The 15,775-nt window shown below is 38.8% G+C and overlaps 1 long non-coding RNA gene across 3 annotated transcripts; it reads left to right on the top strand.

The window, feature by feature from the left end:
- The first annotated feature begins 1,512 nt into the window (after positions 1–1,512).
- LOC110795393 (uncharacterized) lies at positions 1,513–5,027 on the top strand. Of its 3 annotated transcripts, XR_002535250.2 has the most exons (5): positions 1,514–1,828; positions 3,133–3,191; positions 4,004–4,060; positions 4,229–4,340; positions 4,737–5,027. It is a non-coding gene; the product is annotated as an uncharacterized lncRNA (long non-coding RNA). The 3 variants fall into 3 exon arrangements; XR_002535252.2 differs by having other exon boundaries at positions 1,513–1,828; positions 4,200–5,027; XR_002535249.2 differs by having other exon boundaries at positions 1,515–1,828; positions 4,229–5,027.
- The last annotated feature ends 10,748 nt before the right edge of the window (positions 5,028–15,775 follow it).

The raw sequence follows: 15,775 nt of genomic DNA on the forward strand, positions 1-15,775 counted from the left end.
AAAAATTAAAAATAAAATCAAATAAGAAGTAGGTTTATTAAAAATATTTCATATGGGCGCGTTTTTTTTTCCAACAGCGTTTATTTTGGGTTTCCCTCTCACTTCTTTTCACGGTTTAGGGCTTTGCGTTCTTCTTCACTAGAGGCCTCTGCGTTCCTTGTTCTCTTTCGCCTTCCTCCTCTGCGTTCCTTGAAGCAACATATTTTATCTTCCATCATCGTTCCTTTGAAGCAACATATAGAAAGTGACGAAATCTAGTTCGGAATTTGCGCGAAGAACCACGTTAGTTTTCATAATTTTGCTCTTAAATTTTCTCTTAAATTTGATCGAATTTGCTCTTAAATTTCATAATTTTGCTGTTTAAGTTTTCAACCGATTATAATGGATTTTTGTTGTGTTTTTTTGAGTTCTAAATTAGGGTTCTTAATTAGGGAATTCGGTTAATTAATTAGGGAATTTGGATGATTGGGGAATTTGATTGATTTTATTCATGGTGTTTTTGTTATTTTTTATGTTCCTTTTTGATCACCAGAAAAACTCTCAAAATAACCGCCAAAACAACAATCGGAATAACCAGAACCGGAATGGAGGGAATACTGGTAATAATGGTAGATACCAAAGAGGTTACCAAGGTGGTAATAACAACAATAATGGCCAGAAAAATGGAAAGTCTGGGGGAAAATATCAGCAGAATGGGAACCTAAACACCAATGGAAATGCCAATTAAGGTGTCTATAACAAAGGAGTTGCCCAAGGAAAGCTGGATGTGATCACTAGGCAAGAACTAGAAACTTCGTCCGACGTCATAGCCGGTACTTTTCTATTAACTCCATTTTAGTTAAAGTACTATTTGATTCTGGTGCAACTTATTCGTTTATATCGATGGGTATTTTGGAGAGATTACGCTTGAAAGAACCTGAAGCTATTGAAGTACCCATAGTTATACCAACTGGTAGGATAGTAAAGTGTACCAAGATCCATAGAGATGTGCCTTTGACCATAGTCAATATTGTATTCTTATCTAGCCTAATCGAGTTCGAATTAGGGGAACGAACGTGATTCTAGGAATGGATTGGTTAGCCATGTTCAAAGCCAAGATCGATTGTGAGAAGCAAAAGGTTCATTTGAGGTCTAGCTTAGGAAAAGTAGTCTCATATCGATGTTTTGGAAAGCCTAGAAGTGTAGGAATCATCACGACAATGGAACTCGTGAAGCTAGTCAGTAAAGGAAACCCATTGTTCTTGTACTACTAGAAATATGATATATTGCAACGCCAAGTTAAGCAACGGTTTTTGAGCTGTTGCAATAAGTGGTTTATAGCAACACTTCTTAACTAGTTAAGTTAGCTACGCTAAAGTTGAGTAAAACTGTTGCAATATTTTAAAAAAGGTAACGGTTTTAAGTTTCATTTTAATTTTCTCTAGATAAAGCAACTGTTTAATAACACTATTATATTTTTATTTTTATTTTTATTTTTATTTTTATTTTAAGGGAAGACTATCATATTTTCATTAGCCTCTAAAAAGTTATTATTCCAAAAACCCTTAAAACACCTTCTTCTTTTTCTACCGCTTGAAGTTTGGAGAGTCAAGTTATTCGACCTCAACTCCCGTAAACATCTCTACATCTTCAGTAAGATGTCGAATCTAGGGTTTTGAGAGGGCAAAAATATCTAAGTGGGCTACTAATCTCATCGTGAATTTCGATTTTGTGGTATATCTCCCAAATTCAATTTTGTGTATCAATGAGTTTTCTGATTTTTATATTTAACATTTGGATTTAGGTTCGGTGTGTGCGAAGGTGATTTAATCATGGTGCGTTATTCTAGGTAAAATATTTTTTCCCAATTTACAAAGTATATTAATTCCTCGTATTTTTAGCGAATATACTTTGTTTAAATCATGTGTTTCGTCTTTTTTAGGGAATTCATTTTGGGTTATCTTAAATCTTCAGGACTCTTGCGGCATGAAAAAAAATATGCTTGTGAATTTTTTCTTTTTCTATTTTTTGGGGGGTCACTGTTGGTTTTGGTTTGATGATATAATTGTAGGATATAGCATTTAGTAATTGTGTTTTGGTAGTTTATTGAATCTGTTCTAGAAAAAACTTGATGAAATAAACTAATTATAAAATAGATTCTAGGTTGTCCTATTTTCGCCTTAATTGACTGATTTTGTTACATTGTTATAGCTTGTGAATTGTTTGTCAGCACTGAGGTAAGTGCTAGCCAATGATGAGTTAGAATGATATTGTGATTGAATTATGTAACCTTTTCTTTAGAGTTTAGAGTGCATAATTAGTTCCTTCTTTGTAACTCATGTGAATGGTCTCCTATAAGACGTATTATAATTTGATTATTGATACATATGGTGAATTTACATCATCAAATTGCAAAATTGACATTACTTTTAAGCACCAATTAGGAAATCAAGACTAAAAAGTAGAAGCTCTAATGTATTCGTATTTTTGGGAAAGGAATGTATATCCACTCTCAAGTTTCAAAATTTTTTAAGTCAACAATGTAATGGACTGCTAAACTCGCTACCCTATTGTGAATTGTCCCATGGAAAATATTATTGTCAATATATTTGTAAAATGTCGGCATGGTCTTTGTGCCATCCTAGGTTTCAGGAGTACGTATGTTTTGCTAGACAGCTCCTTTGCTCTTTCCACCCAATAATTTCGGCTCGTTAGTTTCATAAGTTGACTCAAGGTTTTGTTACCTCTTCCTAATAATTCGCAGAGGGTATGCTTAATTTTACTAAGTATCTACTAATATATATTTCTTCTTGTCATGGTAAATTGGAAGTTGATTTGTGAATTTGGGCATTTCATGTGCTACTAGCCTACTATAAGTGGTTGGTTTATGAGCGCAACAATAATTTTTGACATATTCTCATTGATGCTAGTGGACGTTTTTACTCTTTAATTGTAATCCACCTTGTTGTTGGTAATTTATTAGGTTTAGTATGAGCTATAATGGAAAATTGATAGGCTTTAGATATATGCTTTCTTGATTGGACTGTCGTGCAATGCAATTAATTTGATGAGTGACAGATCAACTTTAGTTTTTCAATTTTCATAATATATTGATTAATATAAAATCTGAAGTAGAATTTTTTTCCCCAGCAGATGATTAATAATATACTGGATCTGGGCAATCAGTTGGGAGGTGTGTATTCAGATTCTGGGTAAGAACCTTAGTTTTTTTTAGACTGGCACTTTGTACTCACCTTCCATGAATTGTCGTTGTATTGTTGTTTTGTAGAGGTTGGACTTGCATACTATGAGTTTTTCTTTTATGCTTATAAGTTCTAACTGATGTTTAAAATTTGAAATCATGTTGTACCACCGTGACACTGATCATATTACACCTATGTGTGAACACCTTGGTATCAGGTCAATTTTTTGAATAATAAATAAGGCCATAACAGATTCCTGCAAGTCTTTGTTTGGGAATTATATAACACTTTTGACTCAAGTTGCAAGTATGTGCTTGACAAAAACAGGGTTAACATAATACCTTTATATGAGAATGCACATAATTTTTCCTGCTTGAGATGTGTTTGATAATTGAATATATATCCGATCTGTTGAATTTGTTCCATGCATTCATAATTTCTTATGATAATTTATACATTGTGGTCATGAATCTTTTGGTTTACATAGAATTTGTAGCGTGGCAACAAGAACCCCCTCATGCAGCCTACCTTCCTGTGATTGGGAACTTCCCATCTGATTTTGATTCCTTATACAATTATAATTCGTTCATTAATAAAGAATAAGATGAAAAAGAAATAATTAAATATTGATCATGTCTAAGATTATCTGAAAAGTTGTAAGACCCCTGAGATAAGGTCTTCCAACTTTTACCAGCTTGCCTCAAGTATTTAATAATTATTGTGTTGCTAATTGTTATTTAGACAAAAATGCTCCTTATTTTCTTATGATGCTGAATATGATCACAAAAAGACGTTGATGCCTTTTCTTCTCTATGTTGTAGGTTCTCCGTACCCCAGAATAATTCAGAATTGTGAAACTGCTCGCAAGATCTCAGGAAGTAAGATTATTTCTCTTTTTCTCTAGCTCAGATGTATATAGTGTAGCGTATTTAAAGTAACTATTTATGTGATGTGTGCTTAGTATGTAATCGTGTATGCTTATTTTTATCTTTTTCTTTGTTCTAAATGAGACTGCAGACTTCTTACTTCCCCATTTCTCGAGACAGATCAGGTTGTCAAGAAGATTACAGAGGACCTAAAGACAGCTCTTCAAGCTGCTTCTTACTAGGCAGCTGTATATTCTATGTTGATAGCTAAAAGCCGCGTGAGAACTGTAAGGTTAGTCTCTCACTCTCTGTTCATCTTGAATAAAATGAATGCCAAGGATGCAGACCTGTATAACAATACAGGATCACAGACTTGAAAAGTGTATATGTTGAGCCTCCTGAATCTGTGTAAATGAAGTGGACTACAATAAATCAAGATTACGAAGAAGCGCACTCTCATGGAGGTGAATGCAGCGATTGGAGTTCCTTTGCAGCTGCTTTCCTTTCTTTCTCCTTCGTCACCGCTACTAGTGACATGGTGTTGCAGCCATTTATACAACTATATCTAAGTTATAACCTCTCGGTTATGTACAAAATTTTGGCTCGATTTTGAACATGATGACCAGTTGCAGATGCAAAAAAATTATAGGCAACAGAAGGGCTAACTACATGTTCTTTTTTACTCCAGGTTTTCGAAGTTGGATAGAGTTTGTGTCATGTTCCTCAGTGAGATGTTCTCGTGAATTCAGATGGCATAATTGGTGGTAGCTTGATGTATATTTACATCGGTCATTTAGTCTTATTAGAAAACTACTCCGTATAGTTTTGATTTCTTTATTTTTCTGACAGAAGATGAATTTTTAAGGGAATGTATCAGTTATTTTTTTTGGTTCAAAAATGTATTGGTTATGTGGTTGTATGGAAGAATATATTTTCAAGAATTCAATATGTATGAATACAACTTTTTTTTGTGTGCAAATGATCAATTGTGTGCAATGTATTAGTTTGTCCTCTTCTATCTTAAAACCCTATTCGACTATTGAATATGTTCTAATTGTTGTATAAAGGTGAAATTGGTTTTTGTACTTTGTAATATAAAACCGTTGCCAAAGTTAAAACGTATTGGCAAAGTTTGTAGGAAAATTATTATTATAGAGGTAAAAACTATTGCCTTTGATTATTAGATAAATGTTGCTATAGATTAGAACTGTTGTTGCAGAAAAATGTTGCCAAAGATATTTAAGGCAACAATTTTATAAGATGTATAATCTGTTGCAATAAACATATAGCAACACCCCCTATTGGTAACGGTTTTTAAATTGTTGCTATAGGCCTATTGCAACGGTTTCGAGACTTATGGTAACAATTTATAGCCGTTTCCTAAAGCCTTTTTTCTAGTAGTAATGTGAGAAACCTCGAACATGTGATTAAGGGTCAACCTGAGGACATTGCAGTAGTGAATGAATTTTTGGACGTGTTTCCGGAAAAGATAATTCCGCCCAATTGACCTATTGTTTTTACCATAGAATTACTACCTGGAACCGCACCTATTTCGAAAGCTCCATATCGAATGGCTCCGGCAGGAATAAGTGAGTTAAAAGGTCAATTGGAGGAGTTGCTGGAGAAAGGTTATATCAGACCAAGTGCATCGCCATGGGGAGCACCAGTGTTGTTTGTGAAGAAGAAGGATGGGAGTATGAGACTCTGTATAGACTACAGAGAGCTCAACAAATTCACAATCAAGAATAAGTATCCTTTGCCTAGGATTGATGATCTGTTTGACCAGTTGAAAGGAGCAGGAATCTTTTCAAAGATTGATTTACGATCGGGTTATCATCAGTTGAGAACCGCGGATCACGATATACCAAAGACTATACTTAGGACTAGATACGGTCGTTATGAGGTCATTGTTATGTCTTTTGGGCTAACCAATGCACCCGCAATATTTATGTACTTAATGAACCGAGTGTTCCATGCATTCTTGGACAAGTTTGTAGTGGTTTTCATAGATGATATCCTGGTATATTCAAAGAGTGAAGAAGATCATGTTGAACACTTAAGGGTCAGTGTTGAGTAAATTGAGAGACAACCAATTGTACGCCAAATTCTCGAAGTGAGAATTCAGGCTAGAAAATGTTGCATTTTTGGGACATTTTGTGTCTAAGGAAGGAGTTGTAGTGGATCCTGCAAAGATCAAAGCTGTTAGTGAGTGGCCTACACCCAAGAGTGTCACCTATATTCGAAGTTTTCTTGGTTTTGCTAGATACTATAAGGTTTGGTGTAAGACTTTTTTAGAATAGCCAAGCCAATTAATGACTACTTTGGTGAAAAAGGAAGGTAGGTTTGAGTGGAATGAGCAATGTGAGGAAGCATTTCAAGATCAAAAGACGGGATTAACAATCGCGTCAGTGCTAACTCTACCAGATGGAGGTGATAGCTACAGTGTGTACAGTGACGCATCAAAGAATGGTTTAGGGTGTATATTGATACAGAACGGGAAGGTTGTTGCGTATGCGTCAATACATTTGAAGCCGTATGAAGTAAATGAACCTACACATGACTTAGAACTGGTTGCTATAGTGTTTGCATTGAAGATATGGCGACACTATTTGTATGGTGTAAAATGTAAGATATTAACGGATCATAAGAGTTTGAAGTACAATTTCACATAAAAGGACTTGAATATGCGTCAAAGAAGGTGGTTGGAATTGATCAAAGATTACGATTTTGAAATTCAATATCATTAGGGAAAAGCCAATGTAGTTGTAGATGCCATGAGTAGGAAATCAAGTGTAGACACCTAATTTGTGTCTCCCCTTTGGGATGATAACGATACCATTATCCTTATTAGGTGATTGGAATAACTCCAAGCGGAAATCCCAATTGCTAAGAATACTTCCAAAATTCAAGGTCCAAAATCCAACCCTGAGACCGTTCCCCTTTCGCTTCTCGGTACAAAATACAACATTCCTAATCCAATGTCAAAATCCAACTACAAACTCATCTAGTAGACCATCCCATTGGTTTTACTAGGCATTTTCCACTCAAAATCATATAAGGCAAGTCAAATTCGGGCGCGACCCACAAAACCGAGCATGCCGGGCCCCGTCCCGTAAAACCGGAATTCATAAACCCGAGAAAGGCTTGTTTTTAGACGCTAAATGATGCCTTAACCTCCAAGAAAATACAAAACGCCAAACCTAGTACTCTTCGTACAACAGGTACAACACTACAAGACGAAACAAGGACGATTCCCCGTCCTTGCTTTGGCGGCATTCAAGCCACGTCACCAGCGCCCAGCGCTGGTCCAGCGCCCTGCGCTGACGTGTGCTGGTGCCTTGCACCCATTCCTTCTATAAATACCCCTCATTTTCAGCACAATGGAGGGGGAACAACAATACAACGTCGTTGTGAGGGGGTCGAAAAAGCGCGAGGCTAATGCGTGACCTTGTCCCTCGTGGGTGTGACGCTTCTTTTTGTTCAATCAAGTGTAATTGGATTTCCTGTGAGTATACTCCCAATTGACTAGTAATATAGGAGTCGCCATTCAGTTTTTAACAACAATGAGAAAAACTGACAAAACCCGGTTATCGTTACATAAAGGGAGTGCAATTATGTTTGACCACGACGGCCGTAGGTTCCCTTGTGATCCCTGGTGTGGGGATCTCTCAATATACACCCGCAAGGTAGAGATTGAGGGTTCGGGGGACTGTAACTACTGAGAGGAGTAATTCGCTCGTCGATAACTCCAGAGGCAGGATATCCTTACTAGCTCAGCATAAATAATTGAAGGGACATGCGTTAACTATTAAACTAATCTGAATTGATTTTAGCAATATGCAGCATATAATACTAATTCGATCGTGATTATCTGATTTAAATAGCATTAAGGGACCTAGCATGATAATCCGATTTCCCAAAAATATTATATTTATTAGGCGTGATAGAACAATCATATTAGGTTAGTTTAACAGTTCATAAAAAGGGCGAGGAAAGCAGTTAAATCATCGAAAAGGGACACATCACAACGCACCCTTGAGAGGTGCGTCACGGTTCTAAGAAAACTAACCACTTTGACTTTGCTATTTCCCCTTTTTATTTAACGAATCTCGATTATGGGACAGGATACGTTCTGTTCGATTTATGGATCGATTGCGACAGAACGCGTGAACAGTTTCGCAGCGAGAGGCTTAGGCTAAGGGGTTTAGAGTCAATACTCAGAATATATTATGTGTTGTTGTGTGTTCACGTCGAAACTAGGGGTCTATTTATAGGGAAGAGTTCGTGGAAAGATAGAATTGCAGAGTTCTAATCCACAAAGAATTAGGAAAAGAGACGTACCCAGGTATTTTCAGCGCCCAGGCCTGGGCGCCGAAGATTTCGGCGCCTAGAGCCAGGCGTTGAAAATAGGGTCTGGGCAGTTTTGTTTAATCAGATTCGGATTCCTAAAATCCGTAGAGTTTGAGATTAATTCGAGCCTTTTAGTGCGTATCAATTTTGTGACGGAATGCGTCTGGGCCCGTTACGAACTCTAGGTTCGTTAGGATTTTAATTAATACGTAACTCTTATTTCCGAATCCTATTAGGAATAGGATTCTCGCAGTTTTCTATCTCATTTAGGATTTATGTTGGAATGCAACACCTAATTCTGACAGGTTTCTATCTTTTATGATTTGCCACTTTTAACAACTACCTGTTACGGCAGTTACTATTTTTAGCAGGTTTCCATAAATAGCAGGTTTCGGGTGAAATGAAATAGGGAATCGAGATTCGTTTATTTTATAGGAGATGCGTTGTCAAGTGGAGTTTTTATGCTTTCATCATCGAACCTTTCCCTTGCGGGAATGGGGACAAAAGTAGGTGCCTACAGTCGTAATTTCGACATTACGCCTCAAAATATAACTCAAAAACTCCTCAAAAACACATACAAAATTCCTAAATTAAAAAAAAGCAATTGGGAGCTCTTGCCTAAACCTAACCAGGTATATCCGAATCCCATTCTAATCAACTATGTTGCTTTGATTTCTAAATGATTAGCAAGTTGGTGTTTTTAATCATTCAAAAACACCACTTGCAACAATCACACATGTTTTCCAAAAATACAAACTTTTTCAAAATACAAAATACAATTTTCAAAGATTCAAGGATGTCCAAGTTGTTTACAATCACCTCTTGGGCTAGAATCACCATCAAACATGGGGTAATCAAAGATAACACCTTTTAACATTTAAAGGTTTAGTCTTTTGAGATTCAAAACTCCATTTTCAATATACAAGTTCAAGTTTTCAATTTTCAAGATCTTGCCACGTTTAGGGTTATTCATAGTTATTTCCCTAAACTAGGATCATTTCAAGTTCAAATTTCAATTATTTCAAGTTCAAAACTTCAATATTCAAGCTTTCAAGTTCAAGTTTAACATACAAAATCTAGGATATTTGGGTTGAGCAACCTCTCCCAAGTTGAGATTTTTGGCTTTGAATTCGTGTCGGGCGCACTTATTTTTAAGGAGCCGCTTGGCGTTCGAATCTCATGTGCCCTAGTACAAATTTCAATTATGCACCTTTCAATATTGCGATTTCAATATCGCACCTTTCAATACCGCAATTTCAATTCCGCACTTTCAATTCCGCATCTTTACTTGCCTAGCATTTCTAGGCAATGTGGACCTGCTCCCTAGTCCTTTTCTAGGGGGTCTTGTATTTACTAATTCCGCACTTTATTTAGTATTGTGATGTTCCTTTATTTGCTTTATTGCTTTCATCACCAACATGCTAAATACAACAAAATACAAAGGTTACATCACGCTTAACAAAGATATTTTTGGAAAAACCGACCTTAGGTTCCTTAAATCAATCTTTAAAGCAAAGTGACCACCATACGATTAGAGATTCAATTTGCTCTTAATTCAAACCCACATAGTCTAATCTAGGGTTTATTTTCGAAAAAATGTTGCGCCAACGTACTTGGATATTTCTAAAGCTCGCCAAATAAGCATTTTGTTCACGTGCCCGGATCTCACCCATCCGTTTCAAGGATTCAAGGCCTTATCCAAAATAGAGTCACTTGCGGTCTTTTCAAACGAGACTTTAAACAATGTTTGGTGGCGACTCCTTCGAGGTACAAAAATTCTACGGTTTTCTAAAGAACCGCCCCTCTTGTAGAACGGGAAACAAGTTTTGCAACAAAAAAAAAAACCCCTACAATTCTGGCGACTCCACTGGGGAATCTACTAATTTCAATTCGAAAATGCGGGCAGATTTCGAGCAACAAGCCACTGATCTGCTTAAGTACTGGATGCGAGCATTGGCGCTAGGCGCAGCCCCTGCGCCCGACGCCACTGCCTGCATCCAGGACAGTGGCTCATAGTGGCTTGTTGCCCACTTTTGCTCAACTTTTCTGGTTGGGAGTTAGTCTATTTTTGAATCTGGAAGAACGCTCCCAAACCTCGTGAACAAGTGCCGAAAAACGAGCTTTACAAATACAAATTCAAGTACGATTTCAATTTCAATTTCTAGGCATTTCATGCATTTTTCGAAAACCATATTGTGCAAAATGAATTTCTACCTTTGCCCAAACGGATGTGTTCTACATTCGGGCTAGCCCCGGGGGCAACGAAATGGTGACTCTCCATACGGTTCCCGACCAAAGTGTGTGAACATTTCCGCGCCTACCGAAACTTGGCATTTACTTAACATTCCCGATGTCAAGTATGGAGGCCGTCTGCCGACACGCACCTCCCTTAGGCGGATGTGAAAGCTTGTCGTCGGATCCATCTCTTAGCCAAGTACCTTTTGACACCCAAAGCCGACCACTTGTATCATACAAAACTTAGACCAACCTTAGGTTGAGAACTTTCCATGTCGCATTCATATTCATGACTAGTGTGACAACGTGCTACTTGTGCATTGAGTGGGCGTCTTTGCACGCGTGAATGGCTAACCTCGAGTTCTAGCTTGCCAAAACCAATTAGCCTCCAACTAGGAAACCAAACCCCTAGGAGCATCATTCAAACCTCATGCATCTAAATCGCCGAGTTTAGGGTCTTTAGGAGTGTCACTCCATTTGATTCAAAACCCTTAAACACGCCTCACGCACAAATGCCAAATTCAAAATTCAATCCAACGGCGTCATAATGCCGGATTTTCGAGTCCAAATTCCAAATTCAATCCAACGGCGTCATAATGCCGGATTGTCGAGTCCAAATTCCAAGTTCCAAGTTCAAAATTCAATCCAACGGCGTCATAATGCCGGATTTTCGAGTCCAAATTCCAAGTTTCAAAATTCAAAATTCAATCCAACGGCGTCATAATGCCGGATTTTCGAGTCCAAATTCCAAGTTTTCAAGTCAAAATTCAATCCAAACGGCTAAAAAAAAATGCCGGATTTTCTAGTCAAAATTTCAAGTTTCAAATTCAATCCAAATTTTCAAATCCAAACCTCAAGCTTTCAAGTCAAAGTTTAAATCCAACGGCGTCATAATGCCGGATTTTCTAGTTCAAATTTCAAGTTTCAAATTCAATTCAAATTTTCAAGTCCAAACCTCAAAATTCAAAGTTCAAATCCAACGGCGTCATAATGCCGGATTTTCTAGTCCGAATTTCAAGTTTCAAGTTCAAATCCGAATTTTAAAGAGCCTCAATTTTCAAATCCAAATCCAACGGCGCCATAATGCCGGACTTTCTAGTTCAAATTTCGAGTCTCAAGTTTCAAGTCAATACTCAATCCAACGGCACCATAATGTCGGATCTTCTAGTCAAAATTTCCATTTCCAAACTCAAACCTCAAATCCAACGGCGCCATAATGCTGGATTTTGCTAGTTCAAATTTCAAGTTTCAAGTTTTAATTTCAAATCCAACGGCGTCATGCCGGATTCCCTATTTCAAACATTCAAGTCTTCAAACATTAAACTCAAGTTGCCAATTCCAACCTCAAAGTCTCAAGTTCAAATATCCGAGCCCATACCGGCATAATGCCATTTTCTTTCCAATTCGACCTTTCAAAATTTCAAGGCTTCAAGGATCAAATTCAAAATTCATACCGTCGTAATGCCGACGGGTTGAAAATCCTCTGAAATAGTACAAGTTCAAATTCTATCGACGGGTTGAAACTCCCCTAAAATAATACAAGTCCAATCTTCCAATGGGTTGAAACTCCCCTGAAATAATACAAATTCCAATTCTAGAGCGGGTTGAAATTCCCCTGAAATATTGACGGGTTGAAATTCCCTTCAAATACTCCAAGTCCAATGGGTTGAAATAGAAATATTGACGGGTTTAAATTCCCTTGAAATAATACAAAATTCAATTTCCTAGTACAAGTCCAATTTCCAAATTCTTGAGCGGGTTGAAATTCCCTTCAAATAAGTCCAATTTCCAGTAGGTCGAAATATTCTTTTTCGACATTCCAGGTTCTAGTACAAAGAGTCAACTTTCACAAAAGAATGAACGCTCCTGTCAAACATTTCCAACGGGTTGCAAATCCCGAATACAAGTACAAACTCCAAAATCCCGAATTTTCGGAGTGGCACTTAGAGTCGAAGTCTAGGTCTCATTCATTGCATGCATATCATATCATGTGTGGGGAAGTCCAAGTTCTAAAAATCGTCTGGTATGTTCTAACTAGGAGTCTGAAGATCCCGTGGGTTCGTCGAAGAGGAGAAAGGTTGAAAAGAAATCCATCAGCCCTAGCTTCCCTCATAGCCGACATCGAACGAGCAGCCAGTTCATCTCCTACAAATCAAACTCCCAGTCCCATTCAAGAAATAATCCAAATGTCTGCCTCTGATCAACTCGCTCAACTCCTAACGGCTTTCGCCAGCCTCAGTGCCAATGTGGAGAGCATAAGCATTCGATTGGGTGTCGTGGAACAGGGCGCGCCCACTAATAACTTAACCAAGAAGATCGAGAGTCTTGTCAGTAAGGTTACCAATCAAGAGAACTACTTTGACACCTCAATGGAGGACAACCTCAAGGGGAGGGCGAATCTGCCAGAAAAATTCTCCGCCAATGACATTCCAAAGTTCAGATCAACTGACAATCCCAAGTACCATCTCAAGAATTTTAGAGCTACAATGGCCATCAAGGGGGTCGAACTCGAGCTATACCCATTGGTATTCCCTATGTCTCTGGAACCTGTCTGCCAGAAGTGGTACTATTCACTCAAGGAACATCAAACAAATACATGGGAGGCAGTTTCTCAAGCATTCATGGAGCAATATCAACCCAACATTCAACTTCAAACCACTCTAAGGGAACTGGAAGTTCTCAGGCAAGGGCCTCAGGAAGGCTTCACTACTTACCTCAACCGATGGAGAGAAATGGCATCCCAAATGGTGACCCGGCCCTCCGAGAGAGAATTAGTCAAGATTTTCATTGCCGGTCTTCTTTCAAAGTACAATGCTCACATGAAGTACCTAGGCCTGGAAAGCTTCAAGAGAACCTACGACATCGGGGTCGACATTGAGGATGACCTGATGAAAGCACCCGCAGCCCCAGCTCCACAAACTGACAAGTGGAAGGGAAAGAGACCTGAGACAACACACAAAGTTCATGAGGTTAACGCCCTAGAGGTTCCTCAAGGTCCAAAGTCAAACAACTTCAAAAGAAATGCTAATCAGCGCAACTATCAAGGCAGACCACAAAGAGTCTCCACAAACCTCGGGATGTCTTACAGTGAGGCATTTGATCGGCTGGTCGAAAAACGAGTCATAGTACCAATCGGTCCAACACCCGATCCTCCAGCTGACAGAGTTGGGATCCGGCAGCTCATTGCAAATATCATCAAGGAAAGGGTCATGACATCGAGGACTGCTACAAGCTCAAGCACTTGATCAAGAACATGGTCGACAACAAGACTTTACCTTTACCACCCGGGGCTAAGCAAAACCCCTCCTTACAAGCCATCTCCTATGATTGCGAAGATGAAGAAGAGGAGTTTCCATGCAATCTGATCACCACAATGTGCAAGCCAGGATACGAGCTGATGGTTCCAAGCTTTTTCCATCTACTTCCTAGTGCTAAAAACTTGGTGATCCCCGAACCTAGGGTAACCACCGACATTCAAGAGAACATCTGTCCACTCGCCACCGTGAAGGCTTTAGGGTTCTCCGAGTACGATCTCATGCTGAGTGCCCAACAAACTGTCAAACTCCAGGGTGTCACATACAAAATCTTGGGAGTCCTTGAGCTGGTTTTCTCCTTTGACACCTATTACGACAATGCTGAGTTCCCGGTAATCGATGTGCCTACTAACTTCGACCTACTATTCGGAGAGCCTTGGTTCGAGGAAATACTAGATGGCCCTGCCTGCCTCAACCTCAAAGGTTCAAGCTTCCGAGACACTCTCATCAATCAAAATCCGGCTATACGCCAGGAAAAGGACGAGTGCATTCAAGAATACTACCACAGATGGGCAATCTCCGCTCGTACAATTCAGCCTGAGCTGCCAGAGGGAAAAATGGTGAGAATGTTCCTCTTAGGGCTCAACACTTCATGCAAGGGCATCTTCGCCGCATTTCCTTACAGCAAATGGAATCAAGTCAGGGACCAAGTCCTGAAAGTCTGTGCATGCAGCCCCGTCTTCGATGATTATGACGATTATGGCGCAGATGTCTGGGAATTCCTTGAGAACTATCTTTACGATTAGTATCTTTGTCCAGGTCCAGAGTCTGTCTTTCAATTTCTGAGTCTAGCAATGAGTCTAAGTGTCTAGAACTAGAGTCTTGCATCAATCAAGAGCCTCTAAAGGTCGAGCTTCAAGTCAAAACAGTCGATGAAATGATTGCTTATTTTAATAACACTTCAATTTCTACTTACTCTTCGAGTCCTAATTCAAAACACAATCCTAATCCAAACAACTTTCCTTTACAAGAAACTGACTTTGAATTTCTAAAAGCTATCGAAAATCATGAAAACTGGACGCCCAAAATTGAGGAAACAGAAAAAATCAACCTTTCTAACAGCGGTGACTCAAAACTAGTTCAGATTGGTTTAACTCTTTCTCAAGCAGAGCGGGACGATCTTATCAAGCTACTTTCAGAGTATGTAGACGTCTTCGCATGGTCCTATCATGATATGCCAGGGGTTGATCCAAGCATCGCTCAGCATACAATTTCCTTTATTCCAGGTTCAAAACCCATCAAGCAGAAACTCCGTCGCATGAAACCGGACGTTTCCCTCAAAATTCAAGAAGAAGTCTCTAAGCAGCTAGAGGCCGGGTTCAATCGAGAATCCAAATTTCCAGATCTTTCAAGGTATTGGGTTCCAAGCAAGTGTCCCAGTTCATTCAAGAAAACATTATATGCATATATGGTGTTCCTCACAAGTCCGTCAGTGATCAAGGAACCCATTTCCAAGGAGAATGTGAAGACTCATTCAACCACTACAAGATTCAAAATTCAAGTTCTATAATCTCTAACCGAGCAAGGATGTGCCAAGCAAGGCATCTACAATTCCAAAGTACAAAATTCAAGTTCTATAATCTATAACCGAGCAAGGTTGTGCCAAGCAAGGCATCTACAATTCCAAAGTACAAAATTCAAGTTACAAACTCCAAAGGTTCAAGTTCTAAAAACATCTTCAAGCTTCAACAGCACAATCTTCAATACAACAATCCCAACGGACCCATGCTCCGGGAAATTCAACATCATCGCTCTTCGCCTTATCGCCCACAAACCAATGGGGCAGTCGAAGCAGCCAACAAGAATGTCAAGACCATCATCATCAAAA

This window comes from Spinacia oleracea, chromosome 1, assembly GCF_020520425.1.
Source record: "Spinacia oleracea cultivar Varoflay chromosome 1, BTI_SOV_V1, whole genome shotgun sequence".
NCBI classification, from domain to species: Eukaryota; Viridiplantae; Streptophyta; class Magnoliopsida; order Caryophyllales; family Amaranthaceae; genus Spinacia; species Spinacia oleracea.